The sequence below is a fragment of the Lithobates pipiens genome, unplaced genomic scaffold (assembly GCF_037356315.1).
Source record: "Lithobates pipiens isolate NorthernLeopardFrog02 unplaced genomic scaffold, aLitPip1_a1.2 Scaffold_28, whole genome shotgun sequence".
NCBI classification, from domain to species: domain Eukaryota; kingdom Metazoa; phylum Chordata; class Amphibia; order Anura; family Ranidae; genus Lithobates; species Lithobates pipiens.
In genome coordinates, this window is record NW_027507789.1 from 128,872,102 (window position 1) to 128,885,814 (window position 13,713).

The 13,713-nt window shown below is 39.9% G+C and overlaps 14 non-coding genes across 14 annotated transcripts; all 14 read right to left on the reverse strand.

The window, feature by feature from the left end:
* Positions 1 to 693: 693 nt before the first annotated feature.
* On the reverse strand, positions 694 to 775 carry TRNAL-AAG (transfer RNA leucine (anticodon AAG)). The gene has a single exon. It is a non-coding gene; the product is annotated as a tRNA-Leu (tRNA).
* Positions 776 to 1,349: 574 nt separating this feature from the next.
* Positions 1,350 to 1,431, reverse strand: TRNAL-UAG (transfer RNA leucine (anticodon UAG)). The gene has a single exon. It is a non-coding gene; the product is annotated as a tRNA-Leu (tRNA).
* Positions 1,432 to 2,923: 1,492 nt separating this feature from the next.
* On the reverse strand, positions 2,924 to 3,005 carry TRNAL-AAG (transfer RNA leucine (anticodon AAG)). Its single transcript has one exon. It is a non-coding gene; the product is annotated as a tRNA-Leu (tRNA).
* Positions 3,006 to 3,579: 574 nt separating this feature from the next.
* TRNAL-UAG (transfer RNA leucine (anticodon UAG)) lies at positions 3,580 to 3,661 on the reverse strand. Its single transcript has one exon. It is a non-coding gene; the product is annotated as a tRNA-Leu (tRNA).
* Positions 3,662 to 4,521: 860 nt separating this feature from the next.
* On the reverse strand, positions 4,522 to 4,603 carry TRNAL-AAG (transfer RNA leucine (anticodon AAG)). The gene has a single exon. It is a non-coding gene; the product is annotated as a tRNA-Leu (tRNA).
* Positions 4,604 to 5,177: 574 nt separating this feature from the next.
* On the reverse strand, positions 5,178 to 5,259 carry TRNAL-UAG (transfer RNA leucine (anticodon UAG)). The gene has a single exon. It is a non-coding gene; the product is annotated as a tRNA-Leu (tRNA).
* Positions 5,260 to 6,795: 1,536 nt separating this feature from the next.
* On the reverse strand, positions 6,796 to 6,877 carry TRNAL-AAG (transfer RNA leucine (anticodon AAG)). The gene has a single exon. It is a non-coding gene; the product is annotated as a tRNA-Leu (tRNA).
* A 574-nt stretch (positions 6,878 to 7,451) lies between these two features.
* On the reverse strand, positions 7,452 to 7,533 carry TRNAL-UAG (transfer RNA leucine (anticodon UAG)). The gene has a single exon. It is a non-coding gene; the product is annotated as a tRNA-Leu (tRNA).
* An 882-nt stretch (positions 7,534 to 8,415) lies between these two features.
* On the reverse strand, positions 8,416 to 8,497 carry TRNAL-AAG (transfer RNA leucine (anticodon AAG)). The gene has a single exon. It is a non-coding gene; the product is annotated as a tRNA-Leu (tRNA).
* Positions 8,498 to 9,071: 574 nt separating this feature from the next.
* TRNAL-UAG (transfer RNA leucine (anticodon UAG)) lies at positions 9,072 to 9,153 on the reverse strand. Its single transcript has one exon. It is a non-coding gene; the product is annotated as a tRNA-Leu (tRNA).
* An 882-nt stretch (positions 9,154 to 10,035) lies between these two features.
* TRNAL-AAG (transfer RNA leucine (anticodon AAG)) lies at positions 10,036 to 10,117 on the reverse strand. Its single transcript has one exon. It is a non-coding gene; the product is annotated as a tRNA-Leu (tRNA).
* Positions 10,118 to 10,691: 574 nt separating this feature from the next.
* TRNAL-UAG (transfer RNA leucine (anticodon UAG)) lies at positions 10,692 to 10,773 on the reverse strand. Its single transcript has one exon. It is a non-coding gene; the product is annotated as a tRNA-Leu (tRNA).
* Positions 10,774 to 11,633: 860 nt separating this feature from the next.
* On the reverse strand, positions 11,634 to 11,715 carry TRNAL-AAG (transfer RNA leucine (anticodon AAG)). Its single transcript has one exon. It is a non-coding gene; the product is annotated as a tRNA-Leu (tRNA).
* A 574-nt stretch (positions 11,716 to 12,289) lies between these two features.
* On the reverse strand, positions 12,290 to 12,371 carry TRNAL-UAG (transfer RNA leucine (anticodon UAG)). Its single transcript has one exon. It is a non-coding gene; the product is annotated as a tRNA-Leu (tRNA).
* Between the last annotated feature and the right edge of the window lie 1,342 nt (positions 12,372 to 13,713).

Consider the following 13,713-nt stretch of genomic DNA (forward strand, 5'->3'; position numbering starts at 1 on the left):
TGTATGTATAATCTGTGTAATATGTGTGTAACACGTATGTAATATGTGTGATATGTATGCCATATGTGTATTGTGTGTCATATGTGTAACATGTATGTAACATGTGTGTACCATGCATGTCATATGCATGCCATATGTGTGTAACATGTATGTAAGATATGTGCAACATGCATGTCATATGTGTGTCATATTAATGTAACATGTGTGTGACATGCATGGCATATGTGTGTAGCATGTATGTGATGTGTATGACATGTATGTTATATGTGTGTAATATGTGTAACATGCATGTGACGTGTGTAAAATTGTGTCTAAATGGTGTGTAACATGAGTGTGACATGTATGTAACATGCATGCAACATGTATATCATATGTATGTAACATTTGTGTAATATGTGTGAACTATGTGTGTAATATGTAAGTAGCATGTGTGTCACATGTGTGTAACATGTATGTCATATGTGTGTAGTGTGTGTAGCATGTATCTAATATGTGCACAACATGCATATTATATGTATGTATCATGTATCAAACAAAACATGCAATGATTGCAGCTTTTCTAATGCTGCTAAAGCAGAGAGGTAAGTGTTTTTTGAGATTCCAGTGAGTTGGGAAAGGAACTGCAGTAAATTGCAGGAGCAAGATCAGAGAAGCTTGAGCCCTAGAGGGTAGGGATTTTGTTAAAAAGGAGTTTGGCAGCAGTGGGATTCGAACCCACGCCCCCAAAGAGACTGGAGCCTTAATCCAGCGCCTTAGACCGCTCGGCCATGCTACCCATAAAAATGAACACGTTATCGACTAAAATGGGGTGGGACATTCCATGCTCTGCATTCATTGCTTGAGCTGGAGGCCTCAGAACTCTAAACTACAAGTATTCACCACTTTATCCATTATAAAAGGTAGTTGAAGTTTCACGGAGATGGCCAAGATGCCACCTTATGTGTTTCAGTCCTCTTTCTGAGGCAGCAGGTGGTGGTCACTTTACACTTGAGAGTGGACTTTGGGTGCAGCATTCTGTGGCAAGTTCACTTGGCACTCTGCTGAAAAGTGTGCCAGCTTTTCATTAGTACTGCTTGTTTTTTGGTGTCCACACGTAAAGTGTTAATGTGGAATCTAGCTTACAGGAGAGGTAATCACGTTCAGTTGGACTTGTTTTGTAACGTTGACAAGATTTCACTAGTCATCTCATCAGAAGTGTGCCCTTTTGGAAGACTTCTCAACCAAAGCATGCAATTTCCTAATGCTGCTGTTCTGAGATTCCAGTGTGTTGAGCAAGGAATGCCAGCAAAGTGCAGCAGAAACTTCAGAGACGCTTGAGCAATCAAGGATAGGCATTTGTTAAAAGAACTTGGCAGCAGTGGGATTTGAACCCACGCCTCCAAAGAGACTGGAGCCTAAATCCAGTGCCTTAGACCGCTCGGCCATGCTACCTGTGAAAGTGCTCCTGCTAAGGACTAAAAAGAGGCATGACAGTCTACATTCCATGCTCTGCATTCATTGTTTGTATGTGACATGTACGTAACATGTATGTCATGTGTGTCATATGTATGTAACGTGTGTAACATGTGTTTCATAAATGTATGACATGTATGCAACATGCATTCAACATGTATGTCATATGTATGTATAATTTGTGTAATATGTGTGTAACACGTATGTAATATGTGTGATATGTATGCCATATGTGTATTGTGTGTCATATGTGTAACATGTATGTAACATGTGTGTACCATGCATGTCATATGCATGCCATATGTGTGTAACATGTATGTAAGATATGTGCAACATGCATGTCATATGTGTGTCATATTAATGTAACATGTGTGTGACATGCATGGCATATGTGTGTAGCATGTATGTGATGTGTATGACATGTATGTTATATGTGTGTAATATGTGTAACATGCATGTGACATGTGTGTAAAATTGTGTCTAAATGGTGTGTAACATGAGTGTGACATGTATGTAACATGCATGCAACATGTATATCATATGTATGTAACATTTGTGTAATATGTGTGAACTATGTGTGTTAGACCACTAGACCGCTCGCCCATGCTACCTGTGAAAGTGCTCTTGCTAAGGACTAAAAAGAGGCATGACAGTCTACATTCCATGCTCTGCATTCATTGTGTGTATGTGACATGTACGTAACATGTATGTCATGTGTGTCATATGTATGTAACGTGTGTAACATGTATTTCATAAGTGTATGACATGTATGTCATATGTATGTATAATCTGTGTAATATGTGTGTAACACGTATGTAATATGTGTGATATGTATGCCATATGTGTATTGTGTGTCATATGTGTAACATGTATGTAACATGTGTGTACCATGCATGTCATATGCATGCCATATGTGTGTAACATGTATGTAAGATATGTGCAACATGCATGTCATATGTGTGTCATATTAATGTAACATGTGTGTGACATGCATGGCATATGTGTGTATCATGTATGTGATGTGTATGACATGTATGTTATATGTGTGTAATATGTGTAACATGCATGTGACATGTGTGTAAAATTGTGTCTAAATGGTGTGTAACATGAGTGTGACATGTATGTAACATGCATGCAACATGTATATCATATGTATGTAACATTTGTGTAATATGTGTGAACTATGTGTGTAATATGTAAGTAGCACGTGTGTCACATGTGTGTAACATGTATGTCATATGTGTGTAGTGTGTGTAGCATGTATGTAATATGTGCACAACATGCATATTATATGTATGTATCATGTATCAAACAAAACATGCAATGATTGCAGCTTTTCTAATGCTGCTAAAGCAGAGAGGTAAGTGTTTTTTGAGATTCCAGTGAGTTGGGAAAGGAACTGCAGTAAATTGCAGGAGCAAGATCAGAGAAGCTTGAGCCCTAGAGGGTAGGGATTTTGTTAAAAGGAGTTTGGCAGCAGTGGGATTCGAACCCACGCCCCCAAAGAGACTGGAGCCTTAATCCAGCGCCTTAGACCGCTCGGCCATGCTACCCATAAAAATGAACACGTTATCGACTAAAATGGGGTGGGACATTCCATGCTCTGCATTCATTGCTTGAGCTGGAGGCCTCAGAACTCTAAACTACAAGTATTCACCACTTTATCCATTATAAAAGGTAGTTGAAGTTTCACGGAGATGGCCAAGATGCCACCTTATGTGTTTCAGTCCTCTTTCTGAGGCAGCAGGTGGTGGTCACTTTACACTTGAGAGTGGACTTTGGGTGCAGCATTCTGTGGCAAGTTCACTTGGCACTCTGCTGAAAAGTGTGCCAGCTTTTCATTAGTACTGCTTGTTTTTTGGTGTCCACACTTAAAGTGTTAATGTGGAATCTAGCTTACAGGAGAGGTAATCACGTTCAGTTGGACTTGTTTTGTAACGTTGACAAGATTTCACTAGTCATCTCATCAGAAGTGTGCCCTTTTGGAAGACTTCTCAACCAAAGCATGCAATTTCCTAATGCTGCTGTTCTGAGATTCCAGTGTTTTGAGCAAGGAATGCCAGCAAAGTGCAGCAGAAACTTCAGAGACGCTTGAGCAATCAAGGATAGGCATTTGTTAAAAGAGCTTGGCAGCAGCGGGATTTGAACCCACGCCTCCAAAGAGACTGGAGCCTAAATCCAGCGCCTTAGACCGCTCAGCCATGCTACCTGTGAAAGTGCTCTTGCTAAGGACTAAAAAGAGGCATGACAGTCTACATTCCATGCTCTGCATTCATTGATTGTATGTGACATGTACGTAACATGTATGTCATGTGTGTCATATGTATGTAACGTGTGTAACATGTATTTCATAAGTGTATGACATGTATGTCATATGTATGTATAATCTGTGTAATATGTGTGTAACACGTATGTAATATGTGTGATATGTATGCCATATGTGTATTGTGTGTCATATGTGTAACATGTATGTAACATGTGTGTACCATGCATGTCATATGCATGCCATATGTGTGTAACATGTATGTAAGATATGTGCAACATGCATGTCATATGTGTGTCATATTAATGTAACATGTGTGTGACATGCATGTCATATGTGTGTAGCATGTATGTGATGTGTATGACATGTATGTTATATGTGTGTAATATGTGTAACATGCATGTGACATGTGTGTAAAATTGTGTCTAAATGGTGTGTAACATGAGTGTGACATGTATGTAACATGCATGCAACATGTATATCATATGTATGTAACATTTGTGTAATATGTGTGAACTATGTGTGTAATATGTAAGTAGCACGTGTGTCACATGTGTGTAACATGTATGTCATATGTGTGTAGTGTGTGTAGCATGTATGTAATATGTGCACAACATGCATATTATATGTATGTATCATGTATCAAACAAAACATGCAATGATTGCAGCTTTTCTAATGCTGCTAAAGCAGAGAGGTAAGTGTTTTTTGAGATTCCAGTGAGTTGGGAAAGGAACTGCAGTAAATTGCAGGAGCAAGATCAGAGAAGCTTGAGCCCTAGAGGGTAGGGATTTTGTTAAAAGGAGTTTGGCAGCAGTGGGATTCGAACCCACGCCCCCAAAGAGACTGGAGCCTTAATCCAGCGCCTTAGACCGCTCGGCCATGCTACCCATAAAAATGAACACGTTATCGACTAAAATGGGGTGGGACATTCCATGCTCTGCATTCATTGCTTGAGCTGGAGGCCTCAGAACTCTAAACTACAAGTATTCACCACTTTATCCATTATAAAAGGTAGTTGAAGTTTCACGGAGATGGCCAAGATGCCACCTTATGTGTTTCAGTCCTCTTTCTGAGGCAGCAGGTGGTGGTCACTTTACACTTGAGAGTGGACTTTGGGTGCAGCATTCTGTGGCAAGTTCACTTGGCACTCTGCTGAAAAGTGTGCCAGCTTTTCATTAGTACTGCTTGTTTTTTGGTGTCCACACTTAAAGTGTTAATGTGGAATCTAGCTTACAGGAGAGGTAATCACGTTCAGTTGGACTTGTTTTGTAACGTTGACAAGATTTCACTAGTCATCTCATCAGAAGTGTGCCCTTTTGGAAGACTTCTCAACCAAAGCATGCAATTTCCTAATGCTGCTGTTCTGAGATTCCAGTGTTTTGAGCAAGGAATGCCAGCAAAGTGCAGCAGAAACTTCAGAGACGCTTGAGCAATCAAGGATAGACATTTGTTAAAAGAGCTTGGCAGCAGTGGGATTTGAACCCACGCCTCCAAAGAGACTGGAGCCTAAATCCAGCGCCTTAGACCGCTCAGCCATGCTACCTGTGAAAGTGCTCTTGCTAAGGACTAAAAAGAGGCATGACAGTCTACATTCCATGCTCTGCATTCATTGATTGTATGTGACATGTACGTAACATGTATGTCATGTGTGTCATATGTATGTAACGTGTGTAACATGTATTTCATAAGTGTATGACATGTATGTAACATGCATTCAACATGTATGTCATATGTATGTATAATCTGTGTAATATGTGTGTAACACGTATGTAATATGTGTGTAACACGTATGTAATATGTGTGATATGTATGCCATATGTGTATTGTGTGTCATATGTGTAACATGTATGTAACATGTGTGTACCATGCATGTCATATGCATGCCATATGTGTGTAACATGTATGTAAGATATGTGCAACATGCATGTCATATGTGTGTCATATTAATGTAACATGTGTGTGACATGCATGGCATATGTGTGTAGCATGTATGTGATGTGTATGACATGTATGTTATATGTGTGTAATATGTGTAACATGCATGTGACATGTGTGTAAAATTGTATCTAAATGGTGTGTAACATGAGTGTGACATGTATGTAACATGCATGCAACATGTATATCATATGTATGTAACATTTGTGTAATATGTGTGAACTATGTGTGTTAGACCGCTAGACCGCTCGGCCATGCTACCTGTGAAAGTGCTCTTGCTAAGGACTAAAAAGAGGCATGACAGTCTACATTCCATGCTCTGCATTCATTGTGTGTATGTGACATGTACGTAACATGTATGTCATGTGTGTCATATGTATGTAACGTGTGTGACATGTATTTCATAAGTGTATGACATGTATGTAACATGCATTCAACATGTATGTCATATGTATGTATAATCTGTGTAATATGTGTGTAACACGTATGTAATATGTGTTATATGTATGCCATATGTGTATTGTGTGTCATATGTGTAACATGTATGTAACATGTGTGTACCATGCATGTCATATGCATGCCATATGTGTGTAACATGTATGTAAGATATGTGCAACATGCATGTCATATGTGTGTCATATTAATGTAACATGTGTGTGACATGCATGGCATATGTGTGTAGCATGTATGTGATGTGTATGACATGTATGTTATATGTGTGTAATATGTGTAACATGCATGTGACATGTGTGTAAAATTGTGTCTAAATGGTGTGTAACATGAGTGTGACATGTATGTAACATGCATGCAACATGTATATCATATGTATGTAACATTTGTGTAATATGTGTGAACTATGTGTGTAATATGTAAGTAGCACGTGTGTCACATGTGTGTAACATGTATGTCATATGTGTGTAGTGTGTGTAGCATGTATGTAATATGTGCACAACATGCATATTATATGTATGTATCATGTATCAAACAAAACATGCAATGATTGCAGCTTTTCTAATGCTGCTAAAGCAGAGAGGTAAGTGTTTTTTGAGATTCCAGTGAGTTGGGAAAGGAACTGCAGTAAATTGCAGGAGCAAGATCAGAGAAGCTTGAGCCCTAGAGGGTAGGGATTTTGTTAAAAGGAGTTTGGCAGCAGTGGGATTCGAACCCACGCCCCCAAAGAGACTGGAGCCTTAATCCAGCGCCTTAGACCGCTCGGCCATGCTACCCATAAAAATGAACACGTTATCGACTAAAATGGGGTGGGACATTCCATGCTCTGCATTCATTGCTTGAGCTGGAGGCCTCAGAACTCTAAACTACAAGTATTCACCACTTTATCCATTATAAAAGGTAGTTGAAGTTTCACGGAGATGGCCAAGATGCCACCTTATGTGTTTCAGTCCTCTTTCTGAGGCAGCAGGTGGTGGTCACTTTACACTTGAGAGTGGACTTTGGGTGCAGCATTCTGTGGCAAGTTCACTTGGCACTCTGCTGAAAAGTGTGCCAGCTTTTCATTAGTACTGCTTGTTTTTTGGTGTCCACACTTAAAGTGTTAATGTGGAATCTAGCTTACAGGAGAGGTAATCACGTTCAGTTGGACTTGTTTTGTAACGTTGACAAGATTTCACTAGTCATCTCATCAGAAGTGTGCCCTTTTGGAAGACTTCTCAACCAAAGCATGCAATTTCCTAATGCTGCTGTTCTGAGATTCCAGTGTGTTGAGCAAGGAATGCCAGCAAAGTGCAGCAGAAACTTCAGAGACGCTTGAGCAATCAAGGATAGGCATTTGTTAAAAGAGCTTGGCAGCAGTGGGATTTGAACCCACGCCTCCAAAGAGACTGGAGCCTAAATCCAGCGCCTTAGACCGCTCGGCCATGCTACCTGTGAAAGTGCTCTTGCTAAGGACTAAAAAGAGGCATGACAGTCTACATTCCATGCTCTGCATTCATTGTTTGTATGTGACATGTACGTAACATGTATGTCATGTGTGTCATATGTATGTAACGTGTGTAACATGTATTTCATAAGTGTATGACATGTATGTAACATGTATTCAACATGTATGTCATATGTATGTATAATCTGTGTAATATGTGTGTAACACGTATGTAATATGTGTGATATGTATGCCATATGTGTATTGTGTGTCATATGTGTAACATGTATGTAACATGTGTGTACCATGCATGTCATATGCATGCCATGTGTGTGTAACATGTATGTAAGATATGTGCAACATGCATGTCATATGTGTGTCATATTAATGTAACATGTGTGTGACATGCATGTCATATGTGTGTAGCATGTATGTGATGTGTATGACATGTATGCCATATGTGTGTAATTTGTGTAACATGCATGTGACATGTGTGTAAAATTGTGTCTAAATGGTGTGTAACATGAGTGTGACATGTATGTAACATGCATGCAACATGTATATCATATGTATGTAACATTTGTGTAATATGTGTGAACTATGTGTGTAATATGTAAGTAGCACGTGTGTCACATGTGTGTAACATGTATGTCATATGTGTGTAGTGTGTGTAGCATGTATGTAATATGTGCACAACATGCATATTATATGTATGTATCATGTATCAAACAAAACATGCAATGATTGCAGCTTTTCTAATGCTGCCAAAGCAGAGAGGTAAGTGTTTTTTGAGATTCCAGTGAGTTGGGAAAGGAACTGCAGTAAATTGCAGGAGCAAGATCAGAGAAGCTTGAGTCCTAGAGGGTAGGGATTTTGTTAAAAGGAGTTTGGCAGCAGTGGGATTCGAACCCACGCCCCCAAAGAGACTGGAGCCTTAATCCAGCGCCTTAGACCGCTCGGCCATGCTACCCATAAAAATGAACACATTATCGACTAAAATGGGGTGGGACATTCCATGCTCTGCATTCATTGCTTGAGCTGGAGGCCTCAGAACTCTAAACTACAAGTATTCACCACTTTATCCATTATAAAAGGTAGTTGAAGTTTCACGGAGATGGCCAAGATGCCACCTTATGTGTTTCAGTCCTCTTTCTGAGGCAGCAGGTGGTGGTCACTTTACACTTGAGAGTGGACTTTGGGTGCAGCATTCTGTGGCAAGTTCACTTGGCACTCTGCTGAAAAGTGTGCCAGCTTTTCATTAGTACTGCTTGTTTTTTGGTGTCCACACTTAAAGTGTTAATGTGGAATCTAGCTTACAGGAGAGGTAATCACGTTCAGTTGGACTTGTTTTGTAACGTTGACAAGATTTCACTAGTCATCTCATCAGAAGTGTGCCCTTTTGGAAGACTTCTCAACCAAAGCATGCAATTTCCTAATGCTGCTGTTCTGAGATTCCAGTGTGTTGAGCAAGGAATGCCAGCAAAGTGCAGCAGAAACTTCAGAGACGCTTGAGCAATCAAGGATAGGCATTTGTTAAAAGAGCTTGGCAGCAGTGGGATTTGAACCCACGCCTCCAAAGAGACTGGAGCCTAAATCCAGCGCCTTAGACCGCTCGGCCATGCTACCTGTGAAAGTGCTCTTGCTAAGGACTAAAAAGAGGCATGACAGTCTACATTCCATGCTCTGCATTCATTGTTTGTATGTGACATGTACGTAACATGTATGTCATGTGTGTCATATGTATGTAACGTGTGTAACATGTATTTCATAAGTGTATGACATGTATGTAACATGTATTCAACATGTATGTCATATGTATGTATAATCTGTGTAATATGTGTGTAACACGTATGTAATATGTGTGATATGTATGCCATATGTGTATTGTGTGTCATATGTGTAACATGTATGTAACATGTGTGTACCATGCATGTCATATGCATGCCATGTGTGTGTAACATGTATGTAAGATATGTGCAACATGCATGTCATATGTGTGTCATATTAATGTAACATGTGTGTGACATGCATGTCATATGTGTGTAGCATGTATGTGATGTGTATGACATGTATGCCATATGTGTGTAATTTGTGTAACATGCATGTGACATGTGTGTAAAATTGTGTCTAAATGGTGTGTAACATGAGTGTGACATGTATGTAACATGCATGCAACATGTATATCATATGTATGTAACATTTGTGTAATATGTGTGAACTATGTGTGTAATATGTAAGTAGCACGTGTGTCACATGTGTGTAACATGTATGTCATATGTGTGTAGTGTGTGTAGCATGTATGTAATATGTGCACAACATGCATATTATATGTATGTATCATGTATCAAACAAAACATGCAATGATTGCAGCTTTTCTAATGCTGCCAAAGCAGAGAGGTAAGTGTTTTTTGAGATTCCAGTGAGTTGGGAAAGGAACTGCAGTAAATTGCAGGAGCAAGATCAGAGAAGCTTGAGTCCTAGAGGGTAGGGATTTTGTTAAAAGGAGTTTGGCAGCAGTGGGATTCGAACCCACGCCCCCAAAGAGACTGGAGCCTTGATCCAGCGCCTTAGACCGCTCGGCCATGCTACCCATAAAAATGAACACATTATCGACTAAAATGGGGTGGGACATTCCATGCTCTGCATTCATTGCTTGAGCTGGAGGCCTCAGAACTCTAAACTACAAGTATTCACCACTTTATCCATTATAAAAGGTAGTTGAAGTTTCACGGAGATGGCCAAGATGCCACCTTATGTGTTTCAGTCCTCTTTCTGAGGCAGCAGGTGGTGGTCACTTTACACTTGAGAGTGGACTTTGGGTGCAGCATTCTGTGGCAAGTTCACTTGGCACTCTGCTGAAAAGTGTGCCAGCTTTTCATTAGTACTGCTTGTTTTTTGGTGTCCACATTTAAAGTGTTAATGTGGAATCTAGCTTACAGGAGAGGTAATCACGTTCAGTTGGACTTGTTTTGTAACGTTGACAAGATTTCACTAGTCATCTCATCAGAAGTGTGCCCTTTTGGAAGACTTCTCAACCAAAGCATGCAATTTCCTAATGCTGCTGTTCTGAGATTCCAGTGTGTTGAGCAAGGAATGCCAGCAAAGTGCAGCAGAAACTTCAGAGACGCTTGAGCAATCAAGGATAGGCATTTGTTAAAAGAGCTTGGCAGCAGTGGGATTTGAACCCACGCCTCCAAAGAGACTGGAGCCTAAATCCAGCGCCTTAGACCGCTCGGCCATGCTACCTGTGAAAGTGCTCTTGCTAAGGACTAAAAAGAGGCATGACAGTCTACATTCCATGCTCTGCATTCATTGTTTGTATGTGACATGTACGTAACATGTATGTCATGTGTGTCATATGTATGTAACGTGTGTAACATGTATTTCATAAGTGTATGACATGTATGTCATATGTATGTATAATCTGTGTAATATGTGTGTAACACGTATGTAATATGTGTGATATGTATGCCATATGTGTATTGTGTGTCATATGTGTAACATGTATGTAACATGTGTGTACCATGCATGTCATATGCATGCCATGTGTGTGTAACATGTATGTAAGATATGTGCAACATGCATGTCATATGTGTGTCATATTAATGTAACATGTGTGTGACATGCATGTCATATGTGTGTAGCATGTATGTGATGTGTATGACATGTATGTTATATGTGTGTAATATGTGTAACATGCATGTGACATGTGTGTAAAATTGTGTCTAAATGGTGTGTAACATGAGTGTGACATGTATGTAACATGCATGCAACATGTATATCATATGTATGTAACATTTGTGTAATATGTGTGAACTATGTGTGTAATATGTAAGTAGCACGTGTGTCACATGTGTGTAACATGTATGTCATATGTGTGTAGTGTGTGTAGCATGTATGTAATATGTGCACAACATGCATATTATATGTATGTATCATGTATCAAACAAAACATGCAATGATTGCAGCTTTTCTAATGCTGCTAAAGCAGAGAGGTAAGTGTTTTTTGAGATTCCAGTGAGTTGGGAAAGGAACTGCAGTAAATTGCAGGAGCAAGATCAGAGAAGCTTGAGCCCTAGAGGGTAGGGATTTTGTTAAAAGGAGTTTGGCAGCAGTGGGATTCTAACCCACGCCCCCAAAGAGACTGGAGCCTTAATCCAGCGCCTTAGACCGCTCGGCCATACTACCCATAAAAATGAACACGTTATCGACTAAAATGGGGTGGGACATTCCATGCTCTGCATTCATTGCTTGAGCTGGAGGCCTCAGAACTCTAAACTACAAGTATTCACCACTTTATCCATTATAAAAGGTAGTTGAAGTTTCACGGAGATGGCCAAGATGCCACCTTATGTGTTTCAGTCCTCTTTCTGAGGCAGCAGGTGGTGGTCACTTTACACTTGAGAGTGGACTTTGGGTGCAGCATTCTGTGGCAAGTTCACTTGGCACTCTGCTGAAAAGTGTGCCAGCTTTTCATTAGTACTGCTTGTTTTTTGGTGTCCACACTTAAAGTGTTAATGTGGAATCTAGCTTACAGGAGAGGTAATCACGTTCAGTTGGACTTGTTTTGTAACGTTGACAAGATTTCACTAGTCATCTCATCAGAAGTGTGCCCTTTTGGAAGACTTCTCAACCAAAGCATGCAATTTCCTAATGCTGCTGTTCTGAGATTCCAGTGTGTTGAGCAAGGAATGCCAGCAAAGTGCAGCAGAAACTTCAGAGACGCTTGAGCAATCAAGGATAGGCATTTGTTAAAAGAACATGGCAGCAGTGGGATTTGAACCCACGCCTCCAAAGAGACTGGAGCCTAAATCCAGCGCCTTAGACCGCTCGGCCATGCTACCTGTGAAAGTGCTCTTGCTAAGGACTAAAAAGAGGCATGACAGTCTACATTCCATGCTCTGCATTCATTGTTTGTATGTGACATGTACGTAACATGTATGTCACGTGTGTCATATGTATGTAACGTGTGTAACATGTATTTCATAAGTGTATGACATGTATGTAACATGCATTCAACATGTATGTCATATGTATGTATAATCTGTGTAATATGTGTGTAACACGTATGTAATATGTGTGATATGTATGCCATATGTGTATTGTGTGTCATATGTGTAACATGTATGTAACATGTGTGTACCATGCATGTCATATGCATGCCATGTGTGTGTAACATGTATGTAAGATATGTGCAACATGCATGTCATATGTGTGTCATATTAATGTAACATGTGTGTGACATGCATGTCATATGTGTGTAGCATGTATGTGATGTGTATGACATGTATGTTATATGTGTGTAATATGTGTAACATGTGTGTAAAATTGTGTCTAAATGGTGTGTAACATGAGTGTGACATGTATGTAACATGCATGCAACATGTATATCATATGTATGTAACATTTGTGTAATATGTGTGAACTATGTGTGTAATATGTAAGTAGCACGTGTGTCACATGTGTGTAACATGTATGTCATATGTGTGTAGTGTGTGTAGCATGTATGTAATATGTGCACAACATGCATATTATATGTATGTATCATGTATCAAACAAAACATGCAATGATTGCAGCTTTTCTAATGCTGCTAAAGCAGAGAGGTAAGTGTTTTTTGAGATTCCAGTGAGTTGGGAAAGGAACTGCAGTAAATTGCAGGAGCAAGATCAGAGAAGCTTGAGCCCTAGAGGGTAGGGATTTTGTTAAAAGGAGTGGGATTCGAACCCACGCCCCCAAAGAGACTGGAGCCTTAATCCAGTGCCTTAGACCGCTCGGCCATGCTACCCATAAAAATGAACACGTTATCGACTAAAATGGGGTGGGACATTCCATGCTCTGCATTCATTGCTTGAGCTGGAGGCCTCAGAACTCTAAACTACAAGTATTCACCACTTTATCCATTATAAAAGGTAGTTAAAGTTTCACGGAGATGGCCAATATGCCACCTTATGTGTTTCAGTCCTCTTTCTGAGGCAGCAGGTGGTGGTCACTTTACACTTGAGAGTGGACTTTGGGTGCAGCATTCTGTGGCAAGTTCACTTGGCACTCTGCTGAAAAGTGTGCCAGCTTTTCATTAGTACTGCTTGTTTTTTGGTGTCCACACTTAAAGTGTTAATGTGGAATCTAGCTTACAGGAGAGGTAATCACGTTCAGTTGGACTTGTTTTGTAACGTTGACAAGATTTC